The following is a 25,900-nucleotide window of genomic DNA, read 5'->3' on the forward strand; positions in this document are numbered from 1 at the left end:
TGAGATGCAAGCCTATCCAAACCTGAATGGCTGCAGGGCATCTGCATTGTCCCATCATTTTGAAGTCTTTCCAAGATTTGGGTGATGATATGAATTGTTACTGGTTCTTTTCACCCTCCTCGGTCTATTGAGAAGCTTGACAGAACCTAAATCGAAGTGCCAATTGCTTTCCTCATAGCATTCTGAGTAGTGTTTTGCTTCATTTCCAAGCATTCCTGTCGTTATGCGTTGCCAGTATTTTGAGTCGTTCACACCGGAGGCACATCTAAGTATCTTTGATTGTACATGAGGATTATTTGGAAGGAAACCTCAACCGCAATGGAAACTTATGCTGTAGCAAGGGGTGCTGTCACCTTGGAAGTAAGTGAGGCCTTAATTCTTGTGTGATTTGTATAAACGTTTATCCCTCCCAGCTATTCCTTGGTCCCTTAGGCAGAAATCAATTCAAAAGTTGAAATGAAAAAGCATTTGGGGTGGAATTTAGGGCTGAAAAATCAATGCATGCGCACACTGTACATTTCAATGTGCTTTTTTTACATTAAGAACCTATATACTATAATGCATGCTCTGTATTGATCAAAGCCAATCACAAATGTGAATATTTCAACTAAACAAAAAGTTGAGGTGGAATAGCTATGGCACCAATCAAGAGACCAAAAGTTAGATTGCTGGTTGTATCGAATGATTTCCTTTAATCAAATGAACTTCTTATCACTGCTGTAAGTTCTGTGTTTCGTAAGCTTTGATTCAGATAAAGAGCCTTACAAAGATTGATCTGAATACCCAAGATCCAGAAGGTACCTGTGATTTTCCCAATTTGATTTGCAATGGAAAGTTGCAATGCTATACTGTTGCACTGGAAAAAAAAACGGTGGAAGAAGAAGCACTTGAGGTTACATGTAGATCATCTGTTCTCTGCAATCTTTGTAACAGATTACTGAAACTTGGAACACGAAAAAGAATGAGAAAAAATTGGGGTACTTTGAAGCCTCTGCTCATCAGACAACAGACTCCCCAACTTAATTGTTTTTCAGAAGAGACAAGTAGACGCATGAACTTGTCTATTCTCTAAACTACATTAAAAAAAAAAAACTGGAAAGGGATGAGGAAACCCTGAGTACTTATTCAGAGTTTCACACAGTACTTGCATCAGACACCAGCTAGATTGTTTTTCACAAAAGGTATGCAGATAGTCTCTATTGGCTCCCTTTATTAATCTGAGAAAAATTGGGCTTTTTTTCATCCTCTGTTCCTCTATTACTTTAGAGCAGAGGTGTAAAACTGGCAGCCCATGGGCCAGATGCGTCATGCGTAGGCCATGCCTACCCCGGCTCTGCAAAGGCAAAAAACGTTGCAATACATCACATGACGTGATCAAGTTTGACACCCATGCTCTAGGGCAGGGGTCTTCAAACTTGGCCCTTTTATGACTTGTGGACTTCAACTCCCAGAATTCCTCAAGCATTTTACTGTTTCAAAGTGTAATTTGTATTTCTTTTTAAAAAATGTATTATGGGGAGACCTCGACTTGCAATCATTCATTTAGTGACCATTTGAAGTAAATATGTGACTTACAATAGGTCCTTCATCTTACAACCATTGCAGCATCCCCTCAGCCAAGTGATCACAATTCAAATGCTTGGTAATCGTTATGTATTTATGACAGTTGCTGCATGCCAGCATCATGGGATTGCCATTTGCAACCTTTTCAGCTGGCTTACAATAAACAAAGTCAAGGGGGGGGGAAGCTGGATTCACTTAACAACCATGTGATTCACTTAACAACCATTGCAAAGATAGTTGTAAAATTTGACACAAGTCTCTCTCTATATTACTAAACTTTAAAATAATTTCTGATGAATAAAGAATCTGCAAGTTACTGTGATGTAAATAAAAAATATTTTCTATCGGGGTACTTATACCTTCTTCTAGAATCATCCAAGTATCATTGTGCCAAGATACAGTAATGCTGACAGGCTTTGCATCACCACAGTAAAGGTTGAATGGTCTAACTCATTGGTGAGGAAATGAACAAGGATCCTTATCTTCCATTCCCAAATTCCAATATTTGCATCAGGCTTAGTCCTTTTACAGTGTTTTAAAAATAATTTAGTGTAATTACATTCTTTCCCCCTATGGAAGAAAACACACCTGCTAAATAAGGTTTAAAAGGTTTTTTTTTAGTGCTGCATCATATTCCTAACAAAGAGCAATGAAAATCAGGGCAGTACGGTTACATTTTCAACAAAGCTGTGAAAATGGTATCTGTTGAGTCCTTGGCGAAAAGCAGACGCGAGAAGCAGTTGTAGTTCTCAGGTTTTCTTTTATTCTGTGTTCAGCTTACAGGTGAAGGCTTCAGCAACGCCCAAAACCTCCCAGCCTCTTATATAGGCAATTCCCAGGTCAATGTGTTACTTTTCCCGCGCCAGCACCCGCGCATGCGCACAGGCGCTGGCAACAGCCTGTCTGGTCCCGGGCAGCTTGCACCTGCCCGGGACTGCCTGCAAACGCCCCGAGCCCGTTTGCAAGGCTTGGGACATAACACCCCTTTCCCCTGGGCTAAGACTACTACCAACATACAATTATTTCTTGATGCAGTGTTCTACTCCCCAGTGCTCCTACTGTTTACTGGCTTTTGTTTAGCCAGCAATGTTATGTAATCCTCTAAGTACGTAGGAGATTTCCTTGCTCTCTGTGACCTTCTCAGCTCTGGGTTTCTGACAGGTGTATCCTGACTGAAGGGAGACATGAACCTGTTCTCCTTATCTTGCCTTGGTGCCTTCCAAGGACTATGCCCCAATGCCTGGCCTGCTTGCTCGCCCACCGGGCTCGTCAGGCCAAGGCTTCTGTCACTTTGTGACCTGGTTGACCTGCCTAGCTGTAGGCCCTCGGGCCCCTTGAAGTGATAGCCACTGCTGGGTGTCTCTGTAGAACCTCCTAGGTCCGTCCAAGACCTGTCAGGAGGCTGTCCAATCCCTAAACCCTGTTCTGTGTCCGGGCTCGTGTGGGTTTCTGTGCCTTCCCAAAACTCAGTTACTCCCTGATTTGGGCTAGAGGTGTTGCAGTCGGGACTTGGTTCCTCGACCACCTCCCTGTATGTTTGACCCCCTGTAGGACTTGGGGTAAGGTCAGGCCAACTCTGGGGATTATGTGCCAGCTCTCTTGTGGGGTATGATTTATTGGGATGCTCCTGGGTATCCTCCCTGACTGGAGTACTGTGCTGTGCAGGTGAATAGTGATTGTACCCCCGGGATGACTCCCTGGCTGGAGTAGGCGTGAATGCCTGGTAGTTGGATAGGCTCTTAGAATTCCTGTTTGGGGCACTCGCGGAATCCTGGAATGGGCCGTTTGTGGCTCCATCGTTGGAGGTGGGCAGCAGCTTGTGCCCCTCCCTTTGCTCTAAAGGGTCCCCCTCCCCCCCTGGAAAAGACTCAGGAGTCTCATCTGAAAGATCCCGCCTAGGGCGGAGTTGGTCGATGTGCCGACGCAGGACACGACCGTTGTCCAGGGCTACCTCGTAGGATAGAGGACCTGTGACCCTGGAAATAGAAGCGGGGACCCATGTATGACCAGGCCCGTAATTGCGAGTCCAAACCGGGGCACCCACAAGTAGTTGTCCAGGTGCCCTAGGATGTGAGGTAGATGAAGGCGGTCTGTCCGGGTGCAACCGGTCAAGCTTCGTAGTCAGTTTGCGCCCCCAGTGAAGTTCAGCTGGGCTTCTCCCTGTAGAAGTGGACGGTGTGGTGCGGTAAGAAAGGAGAAAGTCAGCCAACCTGTGATGCCAGTCCCCATAGGTGAGTCTTTTCAATGCGTCCTTTGTGATGCGGACCATGCGTTCAGCCATACCGTTGGTGGACGGGTGGAAGGGTGCAGACGTGGCATCACGAATCATGTTAGCCTGTAAGAAAGCTTGGAATTCGGAGGAAGTAAATTGAGGGCCGTTGTCAGACACGATGACATCTGGGAGCCCGTGTGCAGCAAACATCCCCCTCAGTACCTGAATAGTCTTTGCAGTGGTGGTGGATGAGACAGGTACAACCTCAAGCCATTTTGAATGACTGTCAATGAGGACCAAGAAGAACTGGCCCTGAAAGGGCCCAGCGTAGTCAATGTGCACCCTAGACCATGGGGACTGTGTATCCTCCCATCTATGCACAGGAGCTTGGGAATCTCTGGGCGAGAGCGCTGGCACAGGTGGCATGCATGCACCTTAGCCTCAATGTCCTTATCTAAGCCAGGCCACCACAAGTGGCTGCGCGCTAGGGCCTTCATGCGAACAATGCCAGGATGACCCTCGTGGAGGGACTCTAAGATCCTAGTCCTCATTGAGGTGGGAATGACAACTCTGTTTCCACAAAGCAGACAACCCTGAGAAGTGGACAACTCGTTCCTTTTGGACCAGAAACTCTGAAACTCAGGACTAGGGCAGTGCTCAGGCCATCCAGACAAAACCCAAGAAAGGACACGTGAAAGTGTGTGATCTGTGCCTGTTTCAGCGGCAACATCCCTGGCATTCAGAGCGGACTCGGGCAAGGCTTGGATGGATAGAATGTTGACAGCTGGCGCAGGGTCAGCTTCTACTACTGGCAGGGGCAATCTACTGAGGCCATCAGCATGGCCCATTTCTTTCCCAGGCTTGTGGAGTAAGGAAAAATCCTATGCAGACAGAAAAATAGACCACCTAAGCATTCTAGGGGAAATGATTTGGGGAGTTTGTTTACGTGTGGTAAACAGTCCCAGCAGAGGCTTATGGTCAGTGAAGACCGTGAAATGCCTGCCATACAAGAAATCATGGAATTTTTTAATTCCAGCAACAACAGCCAGAACCTCCCTGTCTATCTGAGCGTAGTTGCGCTCAGCAGAAGACAGTGTTCTGGAGTAATATGCAACAGGAACCTGAGTTCCATCAGACCTGAGGTGGCTCAGGACGGCTCCTACACCGTAAGGGGAAGCATCACAAGCGATGCACACAGGAAGGGACTCATTGAAGTGTGCAAGTACACTGTTAGAAGTGAGTAAAGCCTTGACCTCATTGAAACTAGCCTCATGTGTTTGTGACCATTGCCACACTGCTTGTTTGTCTAATAGCCTGTGAAGAGGCTCAGCTACACTAGCTTTATGTGGAAGAAAGGAATTGTAGAAATTCAGGAGGCCCAGAAAGGCCTGAAGTTCGGCCTTAGAATTTGGCCTAGGTGCTTCTAAAATGGCAGTTAGTTTGGATTCAGCAGGGTGAATCCCAGCAGCATCAATTTTGAATCCCAGAAATTCAGTAGAAGGCACCCCAATTGTGCATTTGTCTCTTTTGAGCTTGAGGCCTGTTTTCCTGAATCTTAACAGAACAGCCCTTAGCCTTTCAGCTAGAATGTGTGTGGAGTCTCCTGCAATTAAGACATCATCAAAGTAGGGGCAAACCCCCGATATGCCCCGTAGTGTGTTTTCCATTACGCGTTGGAAAATCCCAGGAGCGACATTCACTCCAAACTGTAGCCTTTTTACCTTAAAGGCTCCCCTGTGGGTCACAATGGTCTGAGCTATGGCAGCATCATCATCAACAGGCAGCTGTTGATATGCTTGAGCTAGGTCAAGCTTTGCAAAAACGCGCCCCCCCCTTGAGGGAGGCCAGAATATGACTGACCACAGGAACAGGATAGGCATGTTGCTGCAATGCCTTATTTAGAGTGCATTTGTAATCAGCACAGATGTGAATGTCCCCATTTGCCTTTAGAGGCGTGACAATGGGGGTCTCCCAAGGGCTGGAATCAACAGGTTCTAGGATTCCCTGTTGGATCAGCTTGTCTAACTCAGTGTCAATTTTACTCTTTAAAGCAAAAGGGACCCTTCTTGCTTTAATTCTAATGGGCGTGACAGTGGGGTCTAGTTTTAAGGACACAGGAGGTCCCTTGAATGTGCCCAGCTGGGGGCTGAAGACATCTGCAAATTCTTTGCAGACTTCCTGTAGGTCGAGTGTTTATAAGCTGTTGAGCCCCGTGACGTGTATCCCCAAGGCTTCAAACCAATCGAGTCCTATGAGACTCGTTCGTTCACCCCCTACGACTAATATGTCTAGTGGACCTTCAAAATTCTTATACTGTACGTTAAGGGTGGCCTCCCCCTTAACACACACTCTCGAATTTTGAAAGTCTGTTAACACCATGTCAGAAGGCCTTAATTTAGCCTGAGTTCCACTGCCGGAACAAATCTTCCTAAATGTATGTAAGGATATGATTGAAAGGGCAGACCCCGTGTCTAGTTCCATAGTTAAGGGAACCCCTTGTAGCTTCACCTTGAGTGACAGCTTTTTCTTGATGGGCTTGTGTGTGCCTGTCCTGAAGATGCTTCTTCGCGAAGCGCAAAACCCTACCCTATTCTGGCTGGGGACCCTGGTACCTTTCAGGCGCAGTTCTTCCTGAGGTTGTACCTTTCGTCGGCCCAGACACACAGCTGCAATATGTCCTTGTTTCCCGCACGCCCGGCAGATAGCGGAGCGGAACTTGCCGTCGGTTCTCCTGTGGCGACCTCCACAGCCGATGCACTTGAGGGGACCTGCAGAGCTTCCTTTCTGATTTCCTTCCTTCATGGGGTGGAGACGGTCGACTTCCTCGTCCGGATCCTCCTCGGAGTTCCCTTGGACGTCCTCTTGGTGCACGGATGCAACATCTGGACTGTTCCTGATCGGCCACATGTTCTTGACGGCGCCGCCTGCTGCTTCTTCTGCGGTGACCTCTCTTAAGGCATCTTGGAAGGACAAGACTTCTTTGGCGAAAAGCCTCTGTTGTAAATCTCGATGCCTTAAGCCGCACACGAATCGGTCCCTCAGTCGTTCTTCGAGGTCCTTGAACTCGCAGTGCTTGGCGGCCTTCCTCAATGCGGCGATGTATTCTTTGGCCGACTCTCCGGATCGTTGATCCCTCTGCTCGAAGGTGTGGCGCCATGCGATGACGGACATCTTGGGCTGGAAGTGCTCCTTCAATAGCTTCTTTAGATCTGCGTAGCTGACAGACTCTAATGGAAACAGGTGCTGCAAGGTTCTCTGCGATTTCGAAGGCGTCTTGACCGCAGACACAAAGCAGGGTGGCAGCCTTCAAGCTATCTTCCCTCACTTGGTTCACCTTGAGGTAATTTTCCACCCTGGCTACGTAGGACTCCCACCGCTCTGGATGTGAGACATCGAACTCCGAAAGCCTTCCAACCTTTGCCATTTTCAGGAGACGGGTCTATCAGCCAGCCTACCCCCGAATGCGCACTGGATTGGCGGGTAGCTGCCGAGTCAACGCCGTTCCGCCGCTCAGGACTCACTTGGGTAAGCTTACACCTCTTCCTTTCCAGGCGATGTAAGGCATCCCACCTTCGTCGCCAGTGTTGAGTCCTTGGCGAAAAGCAGACGCGAGAAGCAGTTGTAGTTCTCAGGTTTTCTTTTATTCTGTGTTCAGCTTACAGGTGAAGGCTTCAGCAACGCCCAAAAGCTCCCAGCCTCTTATATAGGCAATTCCCGGGTCAATGTGTTACTTTTCCCGCGCCAGCACCCGCGCATGCGCACAGGCGCTGGCGACAGCCTGTCTGGTCCCGGGCAGCTTGCACCTGCCCAGGACTGCCTGCAAACGCCCCGAGCCCGTTTGCAAGGCTCGGGACATAACAGTATCCATTGTAGATAATAATAATAATAATAATAATAATAATAATAATAATAATAATAATAATAATAATAATAATAAACCTTAACCAATAGACCCTTTGAATCAAAGTATTGCTCTGTTGCATATTAGGACACAGTATTGTGATAATTACACATTTTTTATATGAGGTTCATAGTTTTCCCAATTTCTATTTGTATCCTTTGCATCATCAGCTTAAGGTATTTGGTAATTGTCTTGCATTGCTTTCATGCAAATCCTCATCATGCTTACCTGCAATGGCTTGGAACTTTTCAAATTGCATAAACAGAGTGGAAAGGTCACAAATGCACAGGGCTGATCAGCAAATCGTATTTGTGAGCTGGCTTATGCATTATACCATACCTACCGATATAGTAGGACTGGAAATGGAGACATTAATTGCACACTATGTTATGCCTTTTTTAAAAATTTGCTTTTCCTCCTAGTATCTATTTCTTCAAGACCTAAAGGCATAGATTGAACAAAACAAAATATTGTTAAGTAAGACTGAAGCAAGGTTGGCAATTATGGTGACAGTCATTTCTAATGCGTAAGGCGACAGTCTTCTCTAATCTGCAATCACAAAGTATTTTTAATAATGAGTGAGAACTAATTGGTGATCAGCTGAATATTTTGAAGGCCACATACCACAACTGGTTCAAAACGCAGCACTCCTGCTGTGAAAAGGGATTGTATATTTGGAGGCTATGAGTATTGTGATAGAACAGAGGAGGTAAACACTATTTGTTATCCCGTCACTTAAACTCATACATATAATCTGCCCTCGTGGTGTCCTAGAGACTGGGAAAGAGTGGGGAGGAAACTACATAAGATTTTGCATATGCACAGAGTTTCTCATGGGGATGAAAGTTGAAGTAGCAGGAAGTTAATAGAGATGGAGTTGGGCTCTGAGCAAAGTGAGCAAATGAATGGAATTGGGTTGTCAAGGTCTGCTGAAGAAATGCGAGTTCTAGACTGATTCTCAATCAGTGGGGAGGCAGAATAAGAGAATGTTTTAGTATGGGTTGGATGAACTCTGCAGATATCCAGAGGGAAAAAGATTCCAAAGACACAAGAAAGATGATCTTGATTTTGTTAACCAGCAATAGCACTTATATACCACTTCATAATGTCTTACAGCCCTCTCAAAGTGGTTTACAGAGTCAGCATATTGCCCCCAACAATCTGGGTCCCCATTTTACCGACCTCAGAAGGATGGAAGGCTGAGTCAACCTTGAGTCGGTCAGGATCAAACTTCTAGTAGTGGGCAGAGTTAGCCTACAATACTGCATTTTAACCTTTTAACTGTTGTGCCATCACAGAGGTTGCCAGATACATTGTACTGAGATCTGATATTAATGTTTGAAGAATATAGTAGCAGCTAGTTTTTGGATAGGCATAACAGCATTTTAGTAGAAAGAATACACTGCTGGTAGAAAGACAGCTAATGTCTGAAGCATAAAGCAGTTAGAACCTAAGGAATGTAGTCTTCTTAGGCCAGCGGTGTCAAACTCAATTTCATTGAGGGCTGCATCAGCATTGTGGTTGCCCTCAGGGGGCTGGGTGGGTGTAGCCTACTGGGTGGGTGTGAATGGAGTGGGTGTGGCCTACTGGGTGGGCATGGCCAGCTCTATATTGTTCGCATCAAGGGGGCCTGTGGAGGCCTGGGCAGGAGTGGGACAAATCTGAGGGTCTCTGGCAGAAGGAGGTGGACCAGGGCAAGTGCCAAGGCATGGTCCACTGGAGGAGCCTCACTGTTCCTCTCAGGCTATGCCGAAGGGGGGGGGGCTCGATGGTGGTGCGGGCTGCCCGGAACTCCGGGCAGCAGAGGTCAAATGCTCAGCCTGGCCCTCGAGCACCTGTAGCACCAAGCCCAGCCCCACTTCCCCAAGGGGTTGCCCAGCTGCACTTACCTCCTCCTCAAGGCTGCTGCTGCTGTGCTTGCTCTCCTTAGCCAGGTTGCTCATGATGGATACAAGGGCAAAGTCAGAGGGAGGCCCACTCCCTCTCCATGGGAAGAGATCCCACTTTGTATCCAAAGCTTCCTTAGCAATAGGATGGTAGACCCCAGGATAGGCCAGGAGGAGGGGGCAAAGGGATGGTGAAAAGGCAGCAGGGCAGGACTAAGGCAGGTCTTCCCTCAGACCCTCCCTCTCCTTCCTTCCTTCCTTCCTTCCTTCCTTCCTTCCTTCCTTCCTTCCTTCCTTCCTTCCTTCCTTACTTAGTACAGAGTGATGGGAAAATATTTGAGATGAGGGAGGCAAGAAATGCAGCTGGGAAGGTGTCACCCTTCGTGAGGAATGAAGAAATGGATCATTGCCAGCTTTGCAACTTGCTGCCTGCTGAAAGGGGGCAGGCTGGGGGCTAGGCAGCATTGCACTTCTCATCAGATTCGTGCTATCTGGCTCAGCTCTTGGCGCTGTGAGGAGAGCGCCCCGCTGCCTACCGAAACCGGGCAGGCTGGGGGCTAGGTGCCATCGCACTTCTTTTTGGATTCATGCTGCCTGGCTCAGCCCCTTGGCACTGTGAGGAGAGCAGCCCACTGCCTGCTGAAACCCCTCCCCCGGAGCCCACCAAGCCGGATATGTGAAATAGGTGAGGGCCATTTGATGGCCACTTCCAAGCGATGGTGCATGTCTTCATTCCTCACAAAGGGTGAAACCTCCCCAGCATGCACCCAGGGGGTGGGCCTCATGTGGCAAGGGCTGGTTCCTTGCTGTTTCCAGATAGCCTTGTGGAGCTAAGACTGAATGCGTTCCAGCATAGGTGGCCACCACAAAATTGTACATTGGCTCCCGGCCAGCCTGGGCCAGGGCCAAGGCAGCAGGGGCCGTTCCCTCACTGTTTCCAGAATGGCTTTGGAGGTCACATGAACCCACTCTGCAGGCCGCATCTGGCCCCGGGCCTTGTGTTTGACATGTCTGTCTTAGGCTAAAAAAAAAAAAATCAGTAGGGATCACAAAAAAGACCTTGTATGGTGCACTTTGTTTGATTGACCTAGAATTCACAACAAGCACACTTGGAGAAACAAGAGAAAAATCACCCTTGACTATGCTAGTAGGACCTGTTGTGAGTTTAGATCACAATATCCGGAAGACTACGCTCTCTTTTAGGATTTTGGGGAGTTGCTACTTTGCAAAATTAATGCTATAATATTTCAAATGAAACCATAGGAGATGACCAAACAGCCTGAGAAAGGGATCAAATATCTCACCACTATATCTCACCCTTCATGCCCACAATAAACCTATATATTCATTTGAACTGCCTAGACTCTTGATTTTCTGCACTTGACAGAAATGTCTCTATGGGCACATCACTGTTTTTTTTTCCGTGTTCCTCCAAAGTCATATGAAATCACCCTGCAATCATCTTGCCAAATTGAACATATTGAGGAGATAAAGAAATCGCTTTGAGTTGATCAGGGCCTTCCTCCAATTACTATCAGAAAAAACAAAGACTATTGTTCAATCTATTCTTTGTCTCCTCAGCTACCATAGATCTGGAGTAATAGAAAATCCTCTCAAATGTTTATGATAGAAAGTCAGTCATTGTGTGCGTAGCCAGAAAAATAGTATTATTTTCTATCATCTTTTTTATTTTGTCTCAGCTCAGCTCAGCCAGCAGCAACAGCAGCGGCAGAGCAGCCCAGCAGCAGCCTTCAGTAAATTTCCTCTAAATAAGCCATTGTTTGTCTGGCTGAAGACAGTTTTCTGCTTGGATGGCTTAACAGGGCAGCCAAACATTGATTTATGATGTGTAAAAGAGGCTCTGTTCACATCTGAGAGGGCCAGAGAATACTTTTTACTGTCTCTTGGAAAGCCAGAATTAGAGAAAGGACAAATCCTAAATCTTGGCTGTTTGGCTTGGCCCAGCCCTCACGCAGCTGAGCTGGCCCGGGACGGCGTTGGGTGCACGTGCGATGATGCTGTAGGAGCAGGCACTGTTGGAGGAGAAGGGTGCCCTGGAGGCGGAGCCGGCGGAGGAGGAGGGCAGTGGCAATGGCCGGATAGAGGAGCGGTGTCTCGGTTCCTAAGACCATTGGAAATATGTGTTTTCTGATGGTCTTAGGTGACCCCTCTGAAAGCATCGTTCGACCCCCAAAAGGGTCATGACCCACAGGTTGAGAACCGCTGTCTTAGGAGGTAAAAACCTGATCTTCCTGGATTATAAATACTTATTGAACTGTGACTCTAAAATTGTTTGCAGAGAAAGGAAAACTTGATTTTTGGCTATCATGGAACATCAGAAATCTACAGAAAGAACATATCAAGAAAAAACAAATACTTTCCAAGAGGAAATGTATGCTATGTTGCAACTAATACAAGTGACAATGACTTCAAAACATGAGGAAATTAAAAACAACTTTGAAACTATAAATGAATACATCTTCAATTTAACCTCACAACAAAAAAACTCTCAGAAAATAAAAAAAGAGAGTGATAACAGAACAGAATTTCAGAGAGTTCTGACTCCTGGACTAGAATTTGAAACATTGGGGAAATATGGTGGCTAAAGAGATATCTAAATGGACTAGTATACATAGGACAGGTTAATCCTGTAACCCTTCATTTACAGATTGCATTACATCCAGTTTCCTACTTCTGTAGTACCTGCTCCTTGTGCACTTTTTTCTTGTTTGTTTGTTTGTAATTTTGTATGGCTACCCATTTTAAAACACAACTCTAGGTGTTCTTACAGAAATAATAAAAGTGCAAACCATAAAATCATAAATACAAAACTAAAACCAAAATTAAGAAATAAAGCTGGCATCTTAGTCATCTCTTCCACATCATCCATAGACCTCCATCACTATACCACAGTGCCTGTGTGAACAGTCAAGTCTTAATGACCTTCTGAAAAGCTAAAAGTGTGGGAAGAAACCAATTTGGTGTAATGATTAAGGCATCAGGCTAGAAACCAGCAAACTGTGAGTTCTGGTTTCACCTCAGGCAGAAAACAATTGGCGACTTTGGGCCAGTCTCTCTCTCAGCCCTGGGAAGTCCAGGAAGCAGGCAAGGGCAAACCACTTCCAAAATCTTGCCAAGGAAACTGGAGGGACTTGTTCAGGCAGCCACCAAGAGTCAAGACTGACTTAAAGATACCTAAAAAGGGTGCATTTGTATGATGGAGGTCTTCTGGATCACTGGGGGAAGGGTGTTCCACAAGAAAGAGAAAGCTATGGAAAGCTAGGTTCCTGGGTCCCAATAGGTGGGAAATTTTCACCTACCCTATCCAATCTGCCTCAGAGAGAGGCAGTTCCACAAATAGCATCTGTTCTCCTCTACCAACCAGCTTGGTGCAAGAGATGGGAGTGGAGGAAGACTTCAAGGTAGAGGGTATTTTGATTTTCTGTATAGGAGATGCAGATTTGATTTTAATTTAATTCATTGGGTGGGCTACTCAGACATCAAATGTTTTTGAGAGGTGACGGTTGAACCACAACACACTGCCTCTTTCGACAGTTATATTTGCACTACAGTGCCCCTAGAAACCAAAGTGGCTGAACAGGTTGAACAAAAAGGTATCTGCCCCTGCAAGATATTCTGACACTGAAGGGACGGGGGACTTGATTGTGGGAGGTAACAACTGCACGATTGCCAAGTAAATAAATTTTCATGATTGCCTCATGAAAATGAGGGCTGAAGTAGGGGTAGGGAGATTCTGAAATTCCCTCCCTTTCTGCTGCCCCAATTAAGAAGAGGAAGAGAGTTCTTTGAGGGTGGGGGAGTTTTAGAGGAATAAGAAATAGCGACAGAAGGAGAAAGAGAATCCTCTCTTATTGTACAAAAACAAGAGGAAGGATTGGGTGAAGCATCTAATACTTCTGGTGTGGGGAAAAAAGCACGTGCAGCAAACTGCCATGCTTCCCCCCCCCCACAAACCTCATAACCTTTTGATACCCTTTGTCCCAAGGAAGCACCCAAAAGATCACTTCCTTTTGACTTAATACCTTACCTACCTAAATAAATAATATGCTTTAAGTTCCCCCTTATCTCTTCCTGTCTTTATCTCTTCCTGTCTTTGTCAGTTCTTTCTCCTACCTATATTTGTTTTTACCTGCTCTCTGAACAGGTAATATGTTACTAGAAAATAATTGCTTATATGAAGGAATTTTTCAATTACTTTATGTCAACAGCTAAAGGTTAAACTTATGAATGTAAAATGTCAACAGTTAATGGTAAAGCCTATGTATGTAAAAAGTATATAAGAAGCAATAAACTCAGAGTTTGTCAAGCTGTGTCCTGCAGCTTCAAACCTCTTCTCATGAAATGCCTGAGTCTTTTTCTTAGCATCATTACAACTGGCGCCCATGGACAGGGACATCCCCTCCCAAGTGAAAGCAGCAACCAACATATTTACAGTCGTCTGGAACAGACCCCTTGGTGCACTTTCTCGTCTTCTCGTCCTGCGAGATTTCTCAAACTGTAAGTATGGGCTGCGATATATCTCACCATCAGCAAAAGCATGTAAGAGAGTTAAAGTTTCTCTTACAAAAATCAGGAATGACAATGCCTGAAAGAGAGCTTAGGAAGCTAGTGAGTGAGGAAGGAAAAAATGTCCTTGGTATCCTGAAAGGGGGACACTCCAACTTAAGGTAACACCCTTCATCAGGAACCCCGAGCCTCAGTGGATGTTTTGCATTGTTGGCATCAATGTCGCCATGCAGTGGCGGCTGATGCAGTACAATTAAGTTCTACTCCCTCTCCAGGTTTTAATCATGAAAAGGTTTCAGTTCCATCAGCTCCTATATCTTCCATGATGGATGTGACACTTCAGAGCAAAAGAATTCTAGATCTTATGTTTCCATTCGCCATGTATTAGAAAATCAAATGGCAAAAGGAGAGGGAGATATGCAGGAAATAGCAGATATGCTCTCAGTTTGTCCTGTACATTTGACTGGGCAGGTAGATGTAAATGGAGCCCCTGTAGTTGAATATCGACCACTTTCTTATGCAATCTTAACAGAATTGCATAAGGGTATAAGAGATATTGGGTTAGGTAGTTCATATGTGCAAGGTATGTTAGAAGCAACAATGAGGAATCATGTTTTGGTACCAGAAGATTGGAAAACAACAATTCATATGTTATTAACACCAGCTCAGTATGTGGTATGGGATAATGAGTTTAGACATCAATGTTCATTAAGAGCTGCAACTTCTGGAGGTGCTTACCTCCCAGAGCAGTTATATGGCTCTGGTGATTACACTCCAGTGGATGCACAGATTGTTTTGCCTATAGCTACTCTTCAAATATCCTCTGAATGTGCTTACAAAGCTTTTGGAAAGGTTCCTATAACTGGGAAACCATCTCAAGCATTTTCAAATATTCGTCAAAAGGCAAATGAACCATATGCAGATTTTATTAACCGTCTGCAAGATGCCTTGAGACAACAAATTGATAATCCTGATGCCCAAGCTGAATTGCTTATGAAATTGGCTAAAGAAAATGCCACCACTGAATGTAAACGGGCCATTATTAATTGGGAGCAAAACCAGATTTAGCAGAAATGATAAAAGCATGTCAGGATATAGGGACTGTTTCTTTTCAAACTAATCTCTTAGCTGCAGCTCTTACAAAACCTCAGGGGAAATGTTATAATTGTGGTAAAATTGGACACTTTAAACAGGATTGCAGAAATCCTGGGGGAGGAAAGTATGCCTCCCGACCATTTAAAAATAATGCTGGGAGACGTCCAAAAACGAAATGCCCTAAGTGTAATAAGGGATTTCATTGGGCTGATAAATGTCGGTCGGGAAACTTCAAAGCGGGCCGGTCTCTGGCCCGGTCCAAACAGAGACCCTTCAGTAATTCCATCAACAATTAATAATACCCCTGCAGCCACTAGAGGGAGTGCTGGGATAGATTTAACTATCCAACAAGAAGTGTGTTTCAAATTTCCAGGAGAAGTACAAGTAGTTCCTTCACAACTTTCTGGACCTCTCCCTTCGGGATATGTTGGATTAATTTTGCCTCGATCTAGCATGGGAAAAAAGGGAATTTTTGTAATACCTGGAGTAATTGATTCTGACTATACAGGTGTCATCTTTATTCAATTATGGACTAACATGCCACAGACTTTGCCAAGCAATACTAGTCCTGCACAATTACTCCATTTGCCCTATTTTGCCCCTGCAGGGGGTCTTGATAGGGATCAAGGGGACAGTGGGTTTGGTTCCACAGATCCTGTTGTAATTGCATTAACCACCCCAATCACCACCCAGCGACCCCGTCAGACAGTCTTTTTTCAGGGTAAGCCTTTTGAGGGCATAATTGATACAGGTGCTGATGTTTCAGTAATTTCAGCTAAAGACTGGTCTGCATCTTGGCCCACTGAACCCTAGTGTCTGGGTTGTAGGAGGGTGACAAGGTGCACGACAAACTACACAATTTTCCTTCTGCCAGTCTTCCTAATTCTACTGTAACTGTTCAAATTCGTCCTTTCATTTTTGACATTCATGTCAACGTTTGGGGACGAGACTTGCTTAGTAAATGGGGGGCTACTGTCACTTTCGATGAATAAAATGTTTGCCTTACCCTTAACTTGGTTAACTACTACCCCTGTTTGGGTGGAACAATGGCCTCTTCCTCTGTACAAATTACAGGCCTTAAAAATTCTTGTTCAAGAACAATTACAAGCCAAACACATTGCCCCTTCCACTAATCCATGGAACACTCCAGTTTTTGTTATCAAAAAGAAGTAGTGAGAAGTTGGAACAAAAAATTTTCCTGTCTCTTTTGTTTTTCAACTGGCTGTGTTGCTTTAAGAGCAAGAGAGACCAAAAGAAAGAAGGGGGGGAACTGTTCATTTTTTAAAAAAAATTCCTCTTTGCTTAGAATTCCAGTTTGAGAATGGAGATGAAATTTAATCCCCGCTCTTGCAGTTTCAGGTGGCAAAATCTTTATCTATCAACCAAAAGAAATGACTCTGAATTGTTTTACTTAAGTTTTGTAAATATTTAACCTATTTAATAGAAATTTGTTTCCATCTTTGATTAACTTGGAATTTAACTTATTGACCAAAGGAAAACAACCTGGAGATCTCATTTGTAGTTCCAGCATTTACCACAGTTGAGCAAATTAAGTACTTGAGTACTCAATTTGTGGACAGAATTCCATATAAAAATTGTCACTTAATACTTGATATTTCTTACTAGTAAGCTACTTACAGGAGTATTAGCTGTGTTAGAAGTGCAAAAAGTATATTGTATTGAATGGCTTTACTTATCCCATCCCAAAATGTTTTATCTTTTATCCAGGCTGTTGCTGAAATAACCTTAGGACACAATCGAGCTTGTCCTTGAAATGGGACTAATTTAATTAATATTGTTCTTATCCCAAAATTTGTTTTTCAATTTTATTTTCAGAATAACTTATCTCTTCTGCTGTTATTTTAGCTTTCCACACCTTTTCTCAACAGACTTTTAACTTAATCTCTGATTATCATTTGTGCCAACTTATTTTTAATCTTACAGGTGCTTACATCACACCCAGGCTTTGTTTTTAACTTTACAGCAGCTATTCTTTGTTTCTCACATATGTATCAGTCCTTTAAGGACTGCCTTCATAAACAATTTAAAAAGGAGGGATCAAGGGTACCTAATTTGGCATGGATAATTTGCGTCAAATCAATAAAGTCTTAATAACTTTAAACCAGCTAAATATTTCTTTTCAAAACACTACTGCCTACCAGGGTCACTTTCAGCAGAAAGCTGTGCTTCCTAATCCATTGGTATATTATCGGCAATTGCCTGATAAAACCTGGTTAGATCCAATTCCCTTACTAACTTGGGGGCGAGGCTATGCTCTGTGTTTGCTCCTACAGGCCCTCTCTGGATTCCAGCCCAGTGTGTGCAACCAGCCAAAGATGTCATGGCATCAAGTCCAGAACCCACTACTGGAAATGAAGCAGGTGACTCTTCAGACAGCACAACGTCCCTTTTGCTCTTGCCATCGCAGTCGGCCAACAACCTGGGGCGATGTGAAAAACCTAACCTCCAAAGCATAGATGCAACAGGGAAAAGAACTTACACCAGAGAATTTATGCGCTGCCATATTTGCAGTTTTGACTGCAAATTCCTTAGTCATTCTTTGCCTCTCTTTCCTTCTTAATTGCTGTGTGGGGGCTCAAGCCCTCCCACCTCATCCTTTAGAATCACGGATGAAATATAATATTTGGGTGCAATTAGCTAATGTAACACAAGTGACAGACTTTTGTATTTCTGAATTATATGATATGGAAAATCTACTCTCTACCTGTCTTATACCTGTGTGTGTCCCAGCTTCAATTTTATGTGTTGTTTCAATCTTTCTGATCAATCTGGCGTTATTCAAAAGCAAATTAATGTTTTACATAACTTGACTTTTGATTTAAAAATTGACACCTTAGGAAATTGGTGGAGTGCTCTATGGTCATGGTTTCCCATTGGCCTTCTTGGAAAGATAGTTCAATATCTCATTATAATAGTTGCTATCCTTATCAGCTGTTGTTCTTTATTTCAATGTCTTTTTTCTTTACTTAATAAGATGTCTTGCAATCTTCCATACTAAACTAAGACCCACTAACTACTCCCGCTTAGGATGTCTTCACTAATAAAATAAAGAATAATGAGATGTGGGGAAAAAAACATGCGCAGCAAACGGCCATGCTTCCCCCCCCCACAAACCTCATAAACTTTTGATATCCTTTGTCCCAAGGAAGCAGCCAAAAGATCACCCCCTTTTGACTTAATACCTACCTAAATAAATAATATGCTTTAAGTTCCCCCTTATCTCTTCCTGTCTTTGTCAGTTCTTTCTCCTACCTGTATTTGTTTTTACCTGCTCTCTGAACAGGTAATATGTTACTAGAAAAAAATTGCTTATATGAAGGAATTTTTCAATTACTTTATGTCAACAGCTAAAGGTTAAACTTATGAATGTAAAATGTCAGCAGTTAATGGTAAAGCCTATGTATGTAAAAAGTATATAAGAAGCAATAAACTCAGAGTTTGTCAAGCTGTGTCCTGCAGCTTCAAACCTCTGCTCAAGAAATGCCTGAATCTTTTTCTTAGCATTGTTACATCTGGTGGCACAGTTGTTAAAGTGCAGTATTCCAGTATTCCAAACTCTGTCCAGGGCCTGGAGTTCGATCCTGGTGAGACTCAAGGTTAATTCAGCCTTCCGTCCTTCCAAGGTCAGTAAAATGAAGACCCAGATTTTTGGGGACAATATACACAAAATGCTTACATTGTAAATAGCTCAGAGAGTGCTGTAAAGCAGTAAAGGGTGGTATATAAGCCTAAATGGTATTGCTATTCTACAGTTAAAGGGGGAATGAAGAGGGAGAATAAAGAGAGGGGTGTATGAATTGAGATAGACAAGGCAGAAACCAAAAGCTCTCGGGTCAGATATGGCCATTAGGTAAACATGCAGCAATTGCTCAGTTTTGAGGCCACCAAGATGTGTCACACATCTGTTAATTTTGAAGAATGGGAGGAAGAAGCTCTAAATGCATGAAGGTATAAATGCCACCTCCTATTGGCACTGGCTGTGGACAGTCACTTGTTTTGCATGGCTTTATACTTGTCTAAAATAAAGATTTTTGTCTAGCTAAGATTATCAGGCAGTTTTCCTCCTAGTCAAGCTGAGAAACTGAGTTATGAAATGATGGGAGAAGATATTTGTAACTTACTGCCAAGTAAGGTGGAACAGCCTTATACTCCTAAAATTTTCAGCCAGAGATAAAGTTACCTCATTACCAGATACTCCTGAAGGTGTAATGCCATTGTCATGCTTGAGAGTTGTTAAAGGCAACACTAGTAACAAATTAAATGGCTAAGTATTTTGCATTGAAACAATGCATTGGCTCACCACTGCTCTGGATGAATTTAAATGGCTCCACTATAGAAGTGTATCATCAACAATCTACCATTCAGTCTTTCAGGTTAGATTCCTAAATATTTCTAAATATTCACAGGAATATTTAGACTTTTTAGCCTAGCTCATATGCTCCCTTTTGATTTATCCATGTTGCAACTGTTGTTGATTTTTTGGAATGCTACTGTTCTGGACTGTTAGTATATAACCTCTATGGTCAATGAGCTTTGCCAAAAAGAAGCTTTGTCTGAAAAGTAATCCTACCTAGCATAATTTTGAAAATCTGCTCTAAAATTTGAAATAGATTCCTTATGGTAGTGGGTTAGAATCTAAAGTCTGGAGCCTTTATCCATCTCATCAATCTCCTGAAGCTAGTTTGCTTGATGTTGGACCTGCTAGACCAGGGGTGTCAAACTCAATTTCATTGAGGGCTGCATTAGCATTGTGGTTGCCCTTAGAGGGCTGGGGGTGTGTGTGCCCAGGAGGGGTGTGGCCTCCTGGGTGGGTGTGGCCAGCTCAACATCACTCACATCAGGGGTGCCTGGGTAGGACTGGGGCGGATCTGAGGGTCTCCGGCAGAGGAGGGTGGGACCAGGGTGAGCGCTGGTCCACTGGAGGAGCCTCACCATCCCTTTCAGGCTGTGCGGGGGGACCCCAGAGGGTGGCATGGGCTGCCCAGAGCCGTGGGCAACAGAGGTCAAGTGCCCAGCCTTCAAGTTCAGGGACCCTGCAGCCCAGTCTAGCCTAGCCCCACTTCCCCAAGGGGCCCCAGGCTGCGCTTACCTCCTCCTCAAGGCTGCTGCTGCTGTGCTCGCTCTCCTTGGCCAAGTTGCTTATAGTGTGTGCGGGAGGGCAAAATGTGTGGGAGGCCCACTCCTTCTCCCTGTGAGGAGACCCAGTGATAGGATGGATGACCACCAGGAGAGGTCAGAAGGAGGGGACAAGGGATGGCAAAAGGACAGCAGGGCTGGTTATGGCCAAGTGCTAAGGCAGGACTTCCCTCAGACCCTTCCTCCCTCTCATTATAATCTATCTACCTTCCTTCCTTCCTTTTTTCCCTCCCTCCCTTTCTCCCTCCCTCCCACATTCCCTTCTTTCCTTCCTCTGTTCCTTCCTTCCTCCCTCACATCCTCCCTTCCTCTGTTCCTTCCTTCCACTCTCCCTTTTTTTCTCCCTCCCATCCTCCGTTCCTCCCTCCCTCCATTCTTCCATTCCTTCCTCCCCCCTCCATTCCTTCATCCCTCCCTCCGTTCCTTCTCTCACCTTCTTATCTGTTTCCTTCCCCCGCGGTCAGGAAGGGGTGATGGGAGGGAGAGAGATTGCGCCCGCCATTGCAGGGGCAGTCCCATTGAAAGGGATGCCTCGTGGCTGCAAGGCTGGAGGTGCTGGTGGGGGGGGGGTGGCACTGATCTACAACCTGGTTTCATCCATCAAAGCCAGAATGCAATCAGCCTTAGCCCTGGAACCAGGAAGGAGCTGCCTCACCACCTCTGACTTGCCCCCCAGGTGTGTGCACAGGAGACGGTCAGCACCGGCATCCTGGATGAAATCAGCCTGCAGGGCAAGACAGCCAGCCAGACTCCACTTGTGCGCACACTCAGGGGACAGGGTGGGGCTGCCCCATGGATTTAAGGATGAGTGCATTCTGGCTTTGATGGACGCAACCAGGTTGTAGATCAGTGCCACCCCTCTCCTACTGTTGTGATTCCGTGCAAGCCTGTGCTCCCACCAGCTGAGTCGGAGGAATCTGAGGAGGAGGTGGAGGAGGCATTTGAAGGGCCATCAGAGCCAGAGGGAGGCTCTGAAGTACAGGACTCACAGTTGGGTGCAGTGTTTCTGATGAAGCTCAGCTGTGTGAGGAGCATGAGTCAGACCTGGAAGAATCACAACAGATGGACTTGCTAATTGACGCAGGAGACGCCATCAATTAGCAAGAGTAAGTCAACAGAGGTCAATGAGGCACCTCCAAAGTAAGAAGAAATGACAAAGAGAGGCACCGCCTTAGGACTGCTAAATAAAGGGAGGAGGTGTGGGTGGTGCTGGTTGCTGAAGGCAACTGTTTGAAAACTGCGTCTTGGAATCTTAATCTGTGACTTCTCTTGTGATTTCTTGTTTGTTTTTCATCGTGGTCTTTTGGACTTGAGTTTGCTGTATTTGACAGGTTTGTCTACAATATTAAAAGGGGTTTTTGTTTTTGTTTGCAAGTCTCCAGCCTATTGCAGCGGCAGGGGTTTTGTCCTTGTGAAGTTAACAAGGACAGCAATAGGCTGGAACAGAACACCTACTGGTATCTCCAGCCTTGCAGCCACGAGGCTTTCCTTTCACCAGGACAGCCTCTGCCCATGCGGGATAGCAAGACTGGCGGCAACATGGCAGCACTGGCAATCTCTCCCCCTCCCATCACCCCTTCTTGAGTGTGGAGGAAGGAAAGTGATGAGAAGGAGAGAAGGAAGGAAGAAAGTATAGCTGAGAGGGGAGTTGGGGGGATAGGCACTGGCTGGGATCGGTGCTGGCTGGGAGCTTTGCTGGAGCTCTGTGGATTTGGCAGAGAGATGTGAGCTCCAGCGTCCTCCGCAGGGGCTGGTGGCAGGACGGGGCTCTTGGGGAGGGATTTTTAAAGGGGAAGAGGAGATTGACTTGGGGAAGAAGATTTTATTTTCTCTTTTCTGGAGAGGCAAGCCAAGAGGAGGGAGAGCGAGGTAGGAAGTTGGTGAAAAGGCTTTATTATCAGCCAGTGCCGATCCCAGTTGGTGCTGATCCCCCTCCAATTCCTCTCTCTGCTACAAAAGGAATGAAGGAAGGAAGGTTCCATGGGACAGCCCTGGAATCAGCAAGGAGCTGCTCCGCTGCCTCTGCCCCGCCCCCTGGGATGTGCACAGGAGACAGCCAGCACTGGCATCCTGAGTGAAGTCAGCCTGCAGGGCAAGACAGCCAGCAGGGATGCTGGACTCCGCTTGCATGCACGCCCAGGAAACAAACAAAGGCTGCCCTGTGGATCTAAAGCTGAGTGCATTCTGGCTTTGATGGACGCAATCAGGTTGTAGATCAGTGCCTGGTCGGCCTGGGCTGGGCCAAGGTGCGGCAGGCCGGTCCTTCACTGTTTCCAGAGCAGGTCCCCAGGCTGGACGGAACCACATATTGGGCCAGATATGGCCTGTGGGCTTGTGTTTGACATGAATGTACTAGACAAAAATAAGATATTGGACACTTGAGCATGTGAAGGCAAAAAAATAAAAAAAGAATCTAAAAGATTGAACGGAGAAACAATAGCATCAGAAACTTAGAATAACCATCTGCTGATTTAGTACCCATTTTTCTAATGGAAAATGTAGTCCTAGATAGCATTGATATTCTGGAACGTATAGCTCCATGGACCATATAGCCTTATGTAACCCTAACTAGAGAGCATGCATCAGCGTGTAGGAGTGTCTGGCAGTTATTGGGTTAAATCCTAGGTATGTTGATGGGTCAGAGGGAGGAGTCTAAAAGGTCATTGGGAGACTTCCTGGATACAAGCCACATGGGAATCTCTTTGTCTGTAAGAAGCATGGGCGATGGAAGACACAATAAGCTTGAGCCATTATAAAGATGGTATGGAAGAGCATCATACTTTTACCTAAAGAGATAGTCTAAAGAAATGGACAAAGGATGTATTTTCCAGGAGTATCAACCACAGCACGAATGCAAGTAATCTTTCTCATTAAAATATATTTTTTGTTTATTATGAGATTGTTTCTTTTGAGTTGTCTATCTGACTTGATTTAAAAGAAGGTGTTTTTACATCACAGCCAGAATAGTAAAAGTATGCTCATAATTCATGCCAGCTTTGTAAGGGCAGAATAGTAAATTGATAGAGATTAATTCTCCTCTCAGAGCTGCAACAGTAATCTCTGGGATCAGTCTCCCAATAAAGCCTACAAGCAAAGCCAGTGTGTTTGTGCAAAGGACAGCCTTCAAGGTGTGATTCGGATGCATTGTTTTGCTAATTTGCTGTTAACGCTACAAAGTTTACCTGCATACTGAGAAGCCTCTGCTGGCAAAGATTCATTACCAGTTGCTGTCCCACTGAACCACACCCTTGATGACAACAGAATGGGACTACCAGCAACGGCAACAACTACACAGCGGGGAGCGCCACAAGATCTTTCCACCATTATTACCCCACAGAATCCGCCGAACCATACCACTAATGGCAATCGGACAGATATACCTGTAGCGCCAACGGCCCTACAGTAGAACCAGCTGTCGCTCAGGGAAGAGATTGAAAGAGTTTGAGCCACACTAGAGTCACTAGAGTCCCTGCTGTGCCAGCAGGAGGCAGTGTCCCAAGGAACTGCCACCAGTCCTGACTACAGAGGACAGCCTCAAGCATCAGCTGTGCCAGCCTACCAGGGAGCTAGCTACACTCTGCCAGAAACACAGATCCTCCAACACGTAAGCAAGCAGGAGCCTGGGCTCCCTCAGCTCAATGCCAGAGCAGAGGAGTTCAGACCAAGCCAACAAGGTCCCTTGCACGTGACATGGCAAAATACCCTCAGTCGACAATACGCCAAAGGAAGTTACCAGCCAGCCATGGTGCACGCCCCCCACTCCCGGAAGAGATGCAAAACCTCCACCAAACTACAGTCCACACATGGGATCGATGCATTCCCCAATGTACATTGAAAGAAGGTTAGACTTGGCAGCCATAGGGGTACAGAAATTCTCCAACAAACCTGGAAGAGACTACTTGTTGTGGAAACACATCTTCAAGTGCGCCATTAACGAAGAAAGGGCTGGGCCAGACAAAGAACTTGTCCAGCTGACAGCATGGCTAGGCCCAGAATCTGTAAACACTGTGAACAACATCTTCGCATCCCATTTGGGTGACCCCAACATCGGCCTTGCAGAAGCTTGGGCCGCACTTGACGAGGACTACGGTGATCCCTCAGTGAGGGAGTCCTCGCTTCTGGACCACGTTCTCAATTTTCCCGACATAAGAATCAACGACCACCAACAGCTGAAGACTTTCTCGTCACTCATCACTCAACTACCGGGTGAAGCAGTCACAGCCCTGATGTAACCAAGGGATCTGTCCAAGCTATGGACAGAACCACCCCTTCAGTGTATAAAACAGACATCACGCCTCCCCCAAAGAAGGCTCCAGATGAACGAATACCGAGAAGCATTCTTTCGAATCCGCATCCAACTACAAAAGGCCTGACTTGCCAATGCACAAGTCTTCTCACTCTCTAAATGATTGCAGAGAATTTAGGAAAATATCCCTAGATGACCGAAAGACCCTACTCAAAGAGAATAGGATATGTTTCAAATGCTGTGACTCTATGGATCACACGGCCAAAGACTGCACAGCTAAGGTGAAATGCCACCTGTGTGACAGTGACAAGCATCCAGCAGCCTTACACTTAGAACCTAAGATGCTGTCTAAGGAGTCATGACAAGCAACTAGCTCTACACCAGACTAATCACCGACCTAGCCCTGTTGCTAAAGAAGACCGACTTGGAAAATTGAACTTCTTCAGTTCCAGCTGTTCCTGAGTTTCCAGATGTTCTGATCCTGATCCTTCAGCCCCAGCTGTTCCTATGTTTCCAGATCCAGCTGTTCATGTTTTTCCAGGTTCTTCAGTTCCTGAGTATCCTGTGAATCCAGTTCCCTTTGTTCCTGAGAAATTTTCAGTTACAGGTTTTCTGTTCCAGATTTGGTTCCAGTTTCCTTCACAGGAAGAAGACCTTGTCTCACTGGGCGACAAGACTGCATACCAGAACTATTGGCCCATGGGACTTACGTACCGGGCCCACCCACTTGATGAACTAGTTTACCCAGCTGAGGTCCAGATTGTGAAGCCATGTGAGTCAGGTCGTGACTCAAAGACACTTGTACAAGGCTGATTATCGATTTGTTCCCATTGCTGATGAAGACTGAACCAGAAGATTAAACCTCAAATTATGTATTGTCTTATACATTGTTTGATGTAACACTTGCCTTTTTTGCATAATTGTGCATGTTTTATATTTACCAATAGTTATGCATGTTTCACACCTAGTTTTTACCTATTTAGTCACGTTAGTTAACAATGAATATTGCATGCCTTGATGCTATGTTTTTGCTATTTCAGTTAGTTAGTAGTGAAAATATAAATTTCCAAGTGGGGAGTATTCTGGAACATATAGCTCCATGGACTGTATAGCCTTATGTAACCCTAACTAGACAGCATGTATCAGCGTGTAGGAGTGTCTGGCAGTTATTGGGTTAAATGCTAGATATGTTGATGGGTCAGTGGGAGGAGTCTAAACGGTCATTGGGAGACTTCCTGGACACAAGCCACATGGGAATCTTTTTGTCTGTAAGAAGCATGAGTGATGGAAGACACAATAAGCCTGAGCCGTTA

At 45.3% G+C, this 25,900-nt stretch overlaps 1 long non-coding RNA gene across 3 annotated transcripts in view; it reads left to right on the forward strand.

Annotated features, from left to right (window-relative positions):
* The window catches only part of LOC120302938, a 28,131-nt gene extending 14,515 nt beyond the window's left edge, over positions 1-13,616 (forward strand). The window contains exons 4-5 of one of the 3 annotated variants that reach the window (XR_005555287.1): positions 211-360; positions 11,862-13,616. This is a non-coding gene — a long non-coding RNA (uncharacterized LOC120302938). Of the gene's footprint in view, positions 1-210; positions 2,360-11,262; positions 11,750-11,861 lie in introns of those variants that run through there. The other 2 variants (XR_005555288.1, XR_005555286.1) reach the window with 2 other exon arrangements.
* The last annotated feature ends 12,284 nt before the right edge of the window (positions 13,617-25,900 follow it).

Source organism: Crotalus tigris, unplaced genomic scaffold (assembly GCF_016545835.1).
Source record: "Crotalus tigris isolate CLP2741 ecotype Arizona unplaced genomic scaffold, ASM1654583v1 scf7180000024441.2113493, whole genome shotgun sequence".
NCBI classification, from domain to species: Eukaryota; Metazoa; Chordata; class Lepidosauria; order Squamata; family Viperidae; genus Crotalus; species Crotalus tigris.